The 11,253-nt window shown below is 36.7% G+C and overlaps 1 long non-coding RNA gene across 1 annotated transcript; it reads right to left on the bottom strand.

Moving 5' to 3' along the window:
- Positions 1 to 1,687: 1,687 nt before the first annotated feature.
- On the bottom strand, positions 1,688 to 9,817 carry LOC130013627 (uncharacterized). Its single transcript, XR_008788830.1, has 5 exons — positions 9,648 to 9,817; positions 8,217 to 8,398; positions 5,410 to 5,679; positions 4,476 to 4,597; positions 1,688 to 3,724 (listed from the first exon to the last, which is right to left on the bottom strand). It is a non-coding gene; the product is annotated as an uncharacterized LOC130013627 (long non-coding RNA).
- Between the last annotated feature and the right edge of the window lie 1,436 nt (positions 9,818 to 11,253).

Below are 11,253 nucleotides of genomic sequence, written 5' to 3'. Positions count from 1 at the left end.
AGGAAATCGGACAGATTAGGGAGGAGATAAGGCAGGTTGGGAAGGTGGTCGGGCAGAGTAGCGAGGTGGTCAAGACGGGTCGCGAGGAGATAGGGCTGGTTGGGGAGAGAGTCAGACAGGGTGGCGAGGTGTCAGTGCGGGCGGGGAGGAGACCAGACAGGTTGGGAAGGAGGTCGGGCAGGATGGCAAGGTAGCCAGGACGGGTGGAGAAGAGATAAAGCAGGTCGGGGAGGTGATCGGGCAGGCTGGAGAGGAGATCAGAAGGAGGTGGTCAATTCTTTACGGAAAATTAATTTATCGGGCATTCAGGGTTAGGTTACGGTCAGTTCCGTGCAAACCTTGGGGCTTCCAACTCGATATGTGTTTATTTCCGGGGGGTCCAAAATCATGTTCTCCTATATTTTCTTTCCCCTTCTGTCTGAGCACTGAGCAAAAAACTAGAGTTGTATACTTAGACTGTTTACATGTTCCTCATTTAAATTCCAGTAGAAATGTAATACCAATTGTGATAGTTTACGTCTCCGCTATATTTAAATTGGGTAGTAAAAGTCAACATTAGAAGGAAATGGATTCCAATAGTTAAAACCATTGTAGACATAACAATGTGTCATTATTATAAACAATGTTATTATAAACATACATAATCTATTATTAAATTCATTTTCTATTCAAATTATTTCTAGAATTTTAAGTGTTGTTTTAAAGAAAAAGGTTAGTGCCAAATGATAAGGCCAGCTCTATTTCTCGTCACGAGATGTAAACTGGGCTAGCGCTAATCCGAACCCTAACCCTAAATTAAATCAGGTCCTAGCCCCAGTGCTTATCCTAATCCTAACCTACAATCCCGCCAACATTCATGTGCCCTAATCTTATCTCAGCAACCTTGTCAAAAATTGAGCTAGCCTTAACAAATAGATTTAGCCTAGAAGCTATATATATGTTGATGGTCATATGCCTGATAAACCCGGTCTTCCATATTTGTAAATATTTAATAAAATACTGAGCGAGAAATTCAAAATCCACGGAATATTTCGAAAACTAATTTCAAAATTGCAAGAAGAATCTTAAGTGCGTACTCAAAATCATATTAATATTATTTCGTTTTGTATTAAGATTTATACGAAAGTTTGTCTTTCACTTCCTGTACTGGCATATTGTATTATTTAATGGTTTCAGTACCTGGTTAAATGTATGTTGTTCTATATTAGATAAATATGTTTTATCATAACTAAGTTTAACCGACTTCAGGAATGAGTGGTGGCTAATGGAAAAGGAAATAAAATGGGGTTTAACTTCTTACTGTTCTGCTCCGACTGGGCTACAGTGGCTTTGAGGGAAAGTTTGCCCGAACAGCGGCAATTCCGACTGCCAAGGGACCTGGGGGGGGGGGGTGTCTGGCATGGAAACCCGTCTATAAGCTAGATTTGGTATTGAACTGGGTGACGCTAATAATGACATGATGCGTGACTAAACTATGGTTCGCGATGATAAAACCATAACGTTACGTTGGCTTCTACTGAACTCAGACTGGATCAGGGCAACTAGTTGACCGTACCGACATTCAGGTTTCAATTTACGAAAGATATTGTCGGTAAATGCAAAACAAAACAAGGGAAACAACTCTTGATCATAGTATTTTAATTCGGATTTAGTTATATAAAAATAAAATATTAGCAACAAACAACCTTTAAAAATAGACTATATATGTACAATATTATGATAAATACAAAACCTTCAATTGGTTTATCACGGCATTTAAATTACCACAGCATTTAATATATAAATAAATAACAACTTCTACTAAAATGATTACGGGCATTATAATAAAGGTTTGTTAATCACAGAATAAATGGAATTAATCTCCTTAAAATAATCAGATGTATTCAGATATATAATTTCGCTTCGTTTTATTTTATTTCGTATTCCCTATTTTATATAGTAAGATAAAGTTAGGATTATAACAAATGGAATTAATCTACTTAAAATAAACAGATATATAATTTCGCTTCGTTTTATTTTATTACGTATTCACTATTTTATATATTAAGATAAAATCAGGATTATAACAAAATAAATACGAACAAAAGAACTATTTTTAAGCAGATGTTTAATATTTAACCCCAGGTAGTAAATACATATAGGCTACTTCACTTCGCTTTTTAGGAAAAGGGATATAATTTTCTTAAAGATACATTATGTAAGATTTAGATAAACAGCTGGCCATTCTTGCAATAATAGTTCAAACATAGATAATGAAAAATGAATATATTTAAATAACATTCAAATTACTTTATTCTGAGCGACGTTATGGCTGTTTGAAGATTGTTTATTGTTGTAGCAACGGTACATGACAATCGAGATTAAGTCTCGATTATCCGTTTTATCGTTATCCATTTTTATCCATGTCTAAAAAATAGTTTATATCACATTTGAAGCCCAAATTTAGACCTGCAATAGGAAGATTTAGCTCTTACATAATGCATCTTTAATCTGCAATGTTTATTGATGTGACATGGTCTACTTAAAATCAAATGTTATTTTCGTTCCGTTTAGTATGATATTCATTCTATTAGCATCTAAAGATACCTTCGACAATCTGTCGTTCAAAAGATTTCGCATTATATTGTAATATGGGGTGTTCAGATTTGTAGGTTGCTTTTTAGTCTACCAATCACAATCTGCGCAGTACTGAAGGAATTAAAGCACCCTATAAAGAAATGTACGTATAGACTAAGAGGAAGTAGGGTGAACAACCGAAAAATTAAACGAAACGAATTTTTAGTATAGTTCTAATTAGATTGAATGAGTTATATAATTGTAACTCAAAAATGACACAAATACAAACGCGTTCATTGTCCTATGTCATAATAATAAGGCACAACATAAACCCAGTCAGTCAGATAGACAGGTAGGAATTACTTCAAAAATAAAATCTGTTTACTGATTGTCCTACTGAGCAGCAGATTTAAGGCACATATTTTTTAAAAATAAACTTTGTGTGGATTTAAAAACGAAAATCCATAACTCGGGAATCTTACAAGTATGTTAATAAACTGTTTGAATAGCTTGAAGAACGACAATAGAATCATTGTTGAAACGTAGCCCCGATTAAAATACAGTAATTGTTTATCCATAAAACTCTTATGTTTGTCTCACCTTAATAAGGTTAGAATAAATCTTAAATTTTGAAATTTAGAAAATAAACTTGCAAAGTGTTCATTTTAGGTGAGTAAACGCGAGGAACACAGTTACACTGGTTATTTAAAGTTACAATTTCATATTTTCTAAGAAAGTCAAAACATAATTATTTCTATGTCTTCTCCTCAATAGGTTGTCAACTCATAATTATACGATCATAGGTTATCTTTCTCACACTTAAAAATCTTCGCACCGGAATTAATAACACAATTACCTCCCTTGTTTTCCTATTCCCCACCATGGAATAGATATCTTCAAACGTTTGAATTTGAAGTTGAAAATGATGTTTTTTTCCAATTTCTCAACTTGCAATAGTGAATTATAGGATTATAGGATTATTCTTTAACAAGGTAAGTCTGTTTATAGATACCATCTATTTTAGGGCTTTATTTTGATACATTTTAAAAAATATAACTTAAAATATGAAATTGTAACGTTAAAGGTTGCGAAGTATTAAGTTCGGGAAATGATATTACTGTTGTGTTAATGAGTCTAAACAGCAGCTTGAATATCTCTTGCTGTATGCCTGAAAAATACATCGATCCATACAAATGATAAAAAAGAGAGACAAATGGGGTTTAACGTCCACTCGTCACAAACAAGCTCATTTCTGGACTAACATATGGTTCAATTTTAATTCAACAATTCGCTTGCGCGTATGGGTCTTTAGCAGTGGGAGGAAACCGAAGGACCCGGAGAAAACCCACGAGGTTAGACAGACGACACTACTCCTTGTCACGTACAACCGGGGAATTGAAACCACGCCAGTTGTCTCAATGACAGACCTTATGATACAACGGGCGCACGCGTTAAAGGCCATCCAACCCCCCTTGCTGGCACAGCCCGGTATAAAGAGAAGAGAACCCGATTAGACACACACCCCAACATTCTGCAAAATGGCGTTGGCTGACAAAATGGAGGTCCCTGCGTGGATCTCGAAGGACTTCGAGATTTTTTCAGTCTGGTCGGTCGGTTGGGACGAAAAACCGAGAACCCGTTTACGCATTGGCGTGTACGTAAGAGAACGCATGACAGTTGGAGACGCCGCTGTCGAGGCAAAATTTCCCTTATTTTGCACACTGAATGGAGTACACTCAATTGTATTACCCCATTTCATTTCTTAATCTAGGAATATTTGTGCACGGGCGGGTGGAAGCCCCGGGCAGCTATTTGCCCTTAGACCCCCCCGCTGCTTACGGCGACCCTGGCTACAGCAAATAACTTGTTGTAAACCGTCTTTTGTAAAGATGTAATAAGGGAGATAAATCTGTACTTACTTATTACCGGGTATTTCACGAATATATTTACGCTTTTCACATCTGAGATAAATGAGAGCCAACAAGCTGAGTATAATTATAATAGACAGAGATATAATTGGTATAAACCATACTTGATTCAACTGAAAGAAAAACAAAATTCATTGATTAACATAGAAATTTATCTGCCATATTAAGGGACGGTAGGCCCGGTTAGTGCTAAATGATAAGCTCATAGGTCACGAGATGTAAACAGGGCTAGCTCTAATCCCAATCCTAACCCTAAACCTAACCCACAATCTCGCCAATAATCACGTGCCCTAACCTTATTTACATCTCAGTGACCCTGACAAAAATTGAGCTGGCCTTAACAAATAGATTTAGCCCGGTAAGATGTGTTGGTGGAGAAAGTTCATCGGGATTTTTCCGACGTGATTCTCCGTGGTGCAGGACGGAGGTGACAAGGGACAACGTATAGTCGTCCGGATGGGACGGAAAATCGAGGTTCCGTGTACGTAAAAGAAAACAAGACGGTTGGAATTCGAAATAAGAGTAGGCCGTAATGCCGCTGTCCGGCAAACTTTCCGCCATACCACACTGTATGACGTATGCCCGTCTTCATTAGCCCAGTCGGTGTAGAACAGTAGGACGATAAACCCCATTTATTTTCCTGGGGATTTCCCTGTCTGGTTTCCCTGTGTCATTGGTGCAGGAGGAAAGATATGACAAGGGCATTATCTAGTTGGTTGGATAGCACGAAAACACGTGTACACCTTGCTTGCACGTAAAGAACCCTTGGGCGGAATTCGACGAAGAGTAGGCGGAAACGCCGCTATCCGGGCAAAATTCCACCCATAGCACACTGTTTGGCCAATGCCCGTCGTCATTAGCCCGGTTGGTGCAGAAATGCAGGACGTTAAACCCCATTTCATTCCATTTATTATTGTTTTCTTACCACGTTCCAATCTTCTGGTGTATCTTTAGTGAATATTATTTTAAAGGTAGCTGTGTCTTTTAAAAAATTGTGGTAGCTAACTTCTACAGTTAATACTATATCTTCATCAACTCGAACCTTTGCCCCCTCATTAAATCGGATTTCGCCCGTTTCGTTATGTATGGTGAATTGATTTGTATATTTTGCCGGTAAAAATTTAAAAGAGATTCCCTCCATCTGGTCTCTGGTCACTAGATATTTTCTCAATTCAGGTATTATTACTGGGTCCGCCTGTAAAATAATAATAATAATAATAAAATATGTTAAGCTGGTAAATCTTGAATAGTGCAGGAATTCAGACGGGGTGTGGTCATAAACCATAACGGCCAAATTCACTTTGGTCAGAACGGCCATAATTTTGTCAAAACGACCAAAAAATATTAATATTGCAAAAACATCAGTTATTGTTTGATAAAATTTCATTTGACAAAATTAATAATAATGAATTTTATTTGGCTGTTTTGACCAAATTGTTTGGCCGTTATGACTAAAATGTTTCGTCGACGTTTTGACCCAACAAAAATTGGTCGTTTTGGTTTATAGCAGTATGTCCATAAACAGTTCCGACATTCCTGGTAACCAAATTTACCTCCGAGATATTTATCCCTTTGAAGACCGTACAATGATTAGATCAAACTAATCATTGTGTAATTCTATTATACAGGAACAGTATGACCCAATTCTACCCAGACATCTTCGAAGGTCTTCCAAAGAAAAACAAATAATTGCTTTTTGATGTAGCTAATTTCGCCAGTTCTATCAAACTGTTTTCTATTCAGTGTTGTCAAAGTTGTCATATATTGGATTAGTCGAGATGTTTTGGTGTAGCTAATTTCACCAGTTCTTATAAACTGTTTTCTTTTCGGTGTCAAATTTGTTATCTATAACTACTGTAAATTGGATTAATCGAACTGTTCTGATAATTTATAAACAGAAAACCGTTTCTGCTTCTATCATATTCGGTTATGGATTAGTCATCAACAGAATGATGAGCTAATTTGGCGCCATTTTGGTTTAGATTTACCCCGGGGTTGCAATTATCCTTTATAGTATTGTTTAGCGGCGATTCTCTAACATATTGCCACCATATTTATTACGTCATTGATAAATGGGGCTATAATTGGGCGCTATTTGGTTTTAAATATACCCCTCACCCCACACCTAGGATTGCATTGATTCTTTATATTGTTCAATGACGATTCTCCAACAGTTTGCGGCCATTTTAATGACGTCACTGGTAGAAGGATATTTTTTCTTTATGCTAGTTGACTTCTAACGACCCAGTCCAGAATTGTTTGGACTGCGATAAGCGCTATTATTACATTGTATCTACTACAAAAGGAATTGGACCAGATCTCCATTCGCGATTGAATTTATAATCGAAATAATCTGAATCCATTTTGTTTGTATATGCCACATGACGTCTTTGATTCTCAATACTCTCAATTATTATATTTGCATGATGTCTCAAGTTGAGCTTTCTTTTGTTCGATACAACATATGCAAAGGTTTGTCAATTAATCATTCTTTATTGAGAAATGACTGAGGAATATAAACGATTCTTGTGTTTGCTACTTTTGTAAAATAAAAATCGTCTTTTATGTGGCCACAGACCAGTAATCGTCTCCTCGTGACTTCAATGTAAATGCATGCAATTTCGAGGTCTATAATTGTTTTTCTGGAAGTTTCCGAAGACCTTAATCAGAAGTCCCAAATGATCTCAACATATAATAATTATGGTATAACAACTTTAAGAGGAGGGGGGGGGGAAGAAGAGAGGGGGGGTTTCTGGCAGTCTTGGTGGTTTTCAAAGAGCGGTCAAACATCCCGCGTTCAATAACCGTTTATCTTCGCGAACCAAAGTTCGGTAAATTATTATGTCATAATATATAAAGTTCTCTCAATCCCGGATTGCGCAGACAATTGACATGCCATTAAGTGTGGTTAATGACGACGGGCATACGTCATGCAATGTGCCATGAGGGAAATGGTGCCCGGGCTGTGACGTTTCTACTCTTCGTGGTATTCCAACTGTCCAGGGCTCTTTTACGTGCAGGCCAATGTGTACATGGAACCTCGGTTGTCTCATAGGAACTGGACACTGCTCCATGTATGACCCTCCGTCCTGCACCACTAACAAGGGGAGACAACACTGGAAAATCCTGAGGTTGCGCAGACAAACGTTGTAAAGCGAACACTGTCTTGTACACGTGACACGAAACAATAGTTGTAAAGAACGTCTTTGTTTATCCCCACCTCTACCAATCTGTTTCATAGAGGATTACGAAAGTCTTCTAATATCTCTGTAAAAGATGACTAACTTTAACACGTGACGTCTCATTAATCATACGTAAGACGTTCTAGTAGTTCGGCAGAATGGAGACTTTTACTCATTTTAATACCCATTTGCACTAAATAGGAAATGATTTTTACCTACAAATACGTCAAACGCCTTTATTTATTTTTCTAATACATAAAAAAAAATGTTTTAGAATTTAATTTGTTGCAGGAAAAAAGTTATTATTTCTGGCTCATTAAGTCGCATCGATGTCATCCTTGTACCTCTACTCGCATCAAAATTATAACTATGAACCAGACATTATCAGGGTATGAAAATTCACACTAATCTTGTATATAGACCACAATATCGTCATGCAAAAGACTGACCAAGTGGGTGAATGTTTATAAATAAACATAACTATCATGAAATAAGGAGAAACAATGACAGGTATTGTCCATTGAGTAAAGACTTTAGGGCGATCGCTTACCGTTGTTTGGTCTACCAGAAGTTGGAACTGTTTTTCTAAGAATTGTGGTGTTTCTGATACATGGTGAATGTAAATAGGAAAAGATTGAGGTTTGGTTGTTGTGTGTCCATCAGTAGCTGTTATAAATATATCAACTCTACTTATATTAAACTGTACATCTTTAACTACAGATATCCTTCCACCTGAAATAGTTAGATCAACTTTACTTATATTAAACCGTTAAACAACAATCCTTCCATCTGAAATACATATATCAACTTTACATATATTAAACTGTACATCTTCAACTACAGATATCTTTCCGCCTGAAATAGTTATATCAACATTACTTATATTAAACCTTCCGATATCCTCCCACCTGAAATAAATATATCAACTTTACTTATATTAAACCATTAAACATCAGATATCCTACCACCTGAAATACGTGTATATCAACTTATATGAAACAGTTAAACATCAGATATATTAAACCATTAAACAACACCTGAAATTACTTACAAATGACACAGAACGTAAAGCTTTAGATCGATACTGAACAGGGGCGGTGAGACTGTTGGTATTAGCTTGAATGGCAGGTTTCTGATAGCAGTGATTGATGTCATGTCCTTGACTTTCGAAAACACCACTACTTTCCAAATATGCGATGTCTCCCTTTCTGGAGAGTCCACCAATGAAAGCATGGTCGTTATTTAATGGAAATTGTCAATAACACTTTGGACTACAGAAAAGTTTCAACGCTGCCATTTTGATAGCTTTGGTTGTTAGTGTGTTGTACTAACCAGTTTCATAGTCCTTTTCGAGAACCTCTCTATCGTTTATTTTTTCAGATGCGGTGGAGAGTCCACTAACTACGGACAATAGGACAGTAACAATTGCGGTCAAAATTGCTATCTGCCGGTTGCAATGGCATTACATTCTAGTACCTATCTTTTATTCCATCCAGGGGGATAGATGGCCGAATGGTTAGCACGTGTGCGCTGGGTTTGTCATTGAGTCAACTGGTGTGGTTCCGATTCCCTGGTTGTACATGACAAGGAGTAGGGTCGCCTGTCCAACCTCGTGGGTTTTCTCCGGGTCCTCCGGTTTCCTCCCACTGCTAAAGACCCCTACGCACAAGCAAATTATTGAAATAAAATTGAACCATGTGTTAGTCCCCAAATGACCTAGTTTGTGTCGAGTGGACGTTAAACCCCATCTCTCTCTCTCTCTCTCTCTTTAATGGTTTGGGAAGTTTGGTATTGGGATTTAACTCGGCCTTTGTTCAACCCAGTTTACTTTTTTCACTACACAATTCTCAGGAGACAAGGTCGTGTGGCGTTTGTAGAATTCGATTTTTTCCACGATACATCTATCACGTGTGTAGCATATATATTAGCAGCCTTAATTGTTTTCTGACCTTTCTCAAAATTCAATAAACGTTATACTCACTGCTTTCATCAAAGTTAAAGTACTGACTGGCGTACAATGGTTTCCATGCATGGTGATATGTGACTACAGTATTATGATGATGATCTATAACTTGTAGTTCTGGTATTATTATATCTGTAGTATTTAATATGTTGATAATGGACGGTATATTATAAAATTTTAATCTGGTCATATTCTCTATAAAATAAAAATATATAGGTCATGAATTATTAACAGCATTGCATTAGAGGTCGATCTGCAAATTTTTTGACAAATGATGGATTAATATCGTAACATTCTAGATAAAATAAAAATTAACACTTATTTAAATAACATAACGTTGTTTTTGCAGCTTTAAATTAGATTTCTCGGATATAATTCATTAGCTACAGTGTACATGGGGCAATGCCAATTCTTAGAATCCTGAATTCCATCAGATTTTGGAAGTGCCGCAGTAGCCACTTTAATCTAAATTGCTTAAAATATTAGGTCTGCTGTAGTGACGGAATCTTGGGGACGTATTGTCGTTGGCACCAAACTTCCATCATAGAACACTGTATAGGGTATGCCCCTTTTTCATTAGTCTAGTCGGAGCAGAACAGTGGGGCGTTAAACCCCATTTCATTTTATTTATTTTCCGTTCAAATGGGACCCCGGATTTCCGTCCCATCCGAAGGACTACTAAATCGAGAATGTGTTAACTGGCAACCTACAGTCCAAGAATGAAATATGTCTGTTTCATCAAGATGTCTATATAGAGTGTAGCTGAGATTTATAAAAGAAAATGGCTGTTTTATATGTTTACACTAATTCTTATCTTTCTCACCACACACTTCAAGGATGACGTCACTTTAAGCAAACAGTGTTACATTTTTAATCTATTTTCATTCCTATCGATGTTTTGAGACGATATTTATCAATCCTAAATTATATGACCCATTCTATATCGTACGGAGAGGATCGATTCTTCGTTCTATTCACGATTTCTCGACACAGCCAAATTTGATCTTCAACACTCCTTGTGAGAGCCGTGTGCTAGCCCGAGTAACTCATATCAATTACCTAATGAATTTGAACAAGTTTTTATGACAATAATCCCAAAATTCTTCATTTCACTAAACATGTAATTCAAGAAACAGATCGATTCATTAGTTGGAATTTCCGTCTGAAGTGTTCGGTTGAAGTTGATTACGTTTGATATTGACCATAAGATTGCGCTGAAGCTAAATATATAACGTTTACTTACTCGCTACACAGACGCCTTTATAGCACCACTACAACAAAAATAACACGTTATTTAGTCATCGGTCAATAACAGTTAACATTCGTTTGAAAAGGGGAATTTATAGGTCTAAAGAGGCAATTCAAAACCTCATAAACGCTTTATTCGTTGAAAGTATTGGGATGAACATAGGATTAACCAAAAAAATCCTCCGTCGAGCTTTACAAATGCATTGGCCATTAGTGCCGTGGCGAACTATCCCAACTAAATGAGTTTTGATGGCCATCAGATTATTCATAATGATAGTCATGGCCGTTTATTGTCCAAATCACCTAAAACACATAAGCTCATTATTCGTTAAAGGTATTGAGATGAAAATAGGATTAAAAAAATATATCGTTCGCC

The sequence above is a fragment of the Patella vulgata genome, chromosome 7 (genome assembly GCF_932274485.2).
Source record: "Patella vulgata chromosome 7, xgPatVulg1.2, whole genome shotgun sequence".
NCBI lineage: Eukaryota > Metazoa > Mollusca > Gastropoda > Patellidae > Patella > Patella vulgata.
Note: the sequence above shows the minus strand (reverse complement) of the source record. Positions and strands in the feature narration are given on the sequence as shown.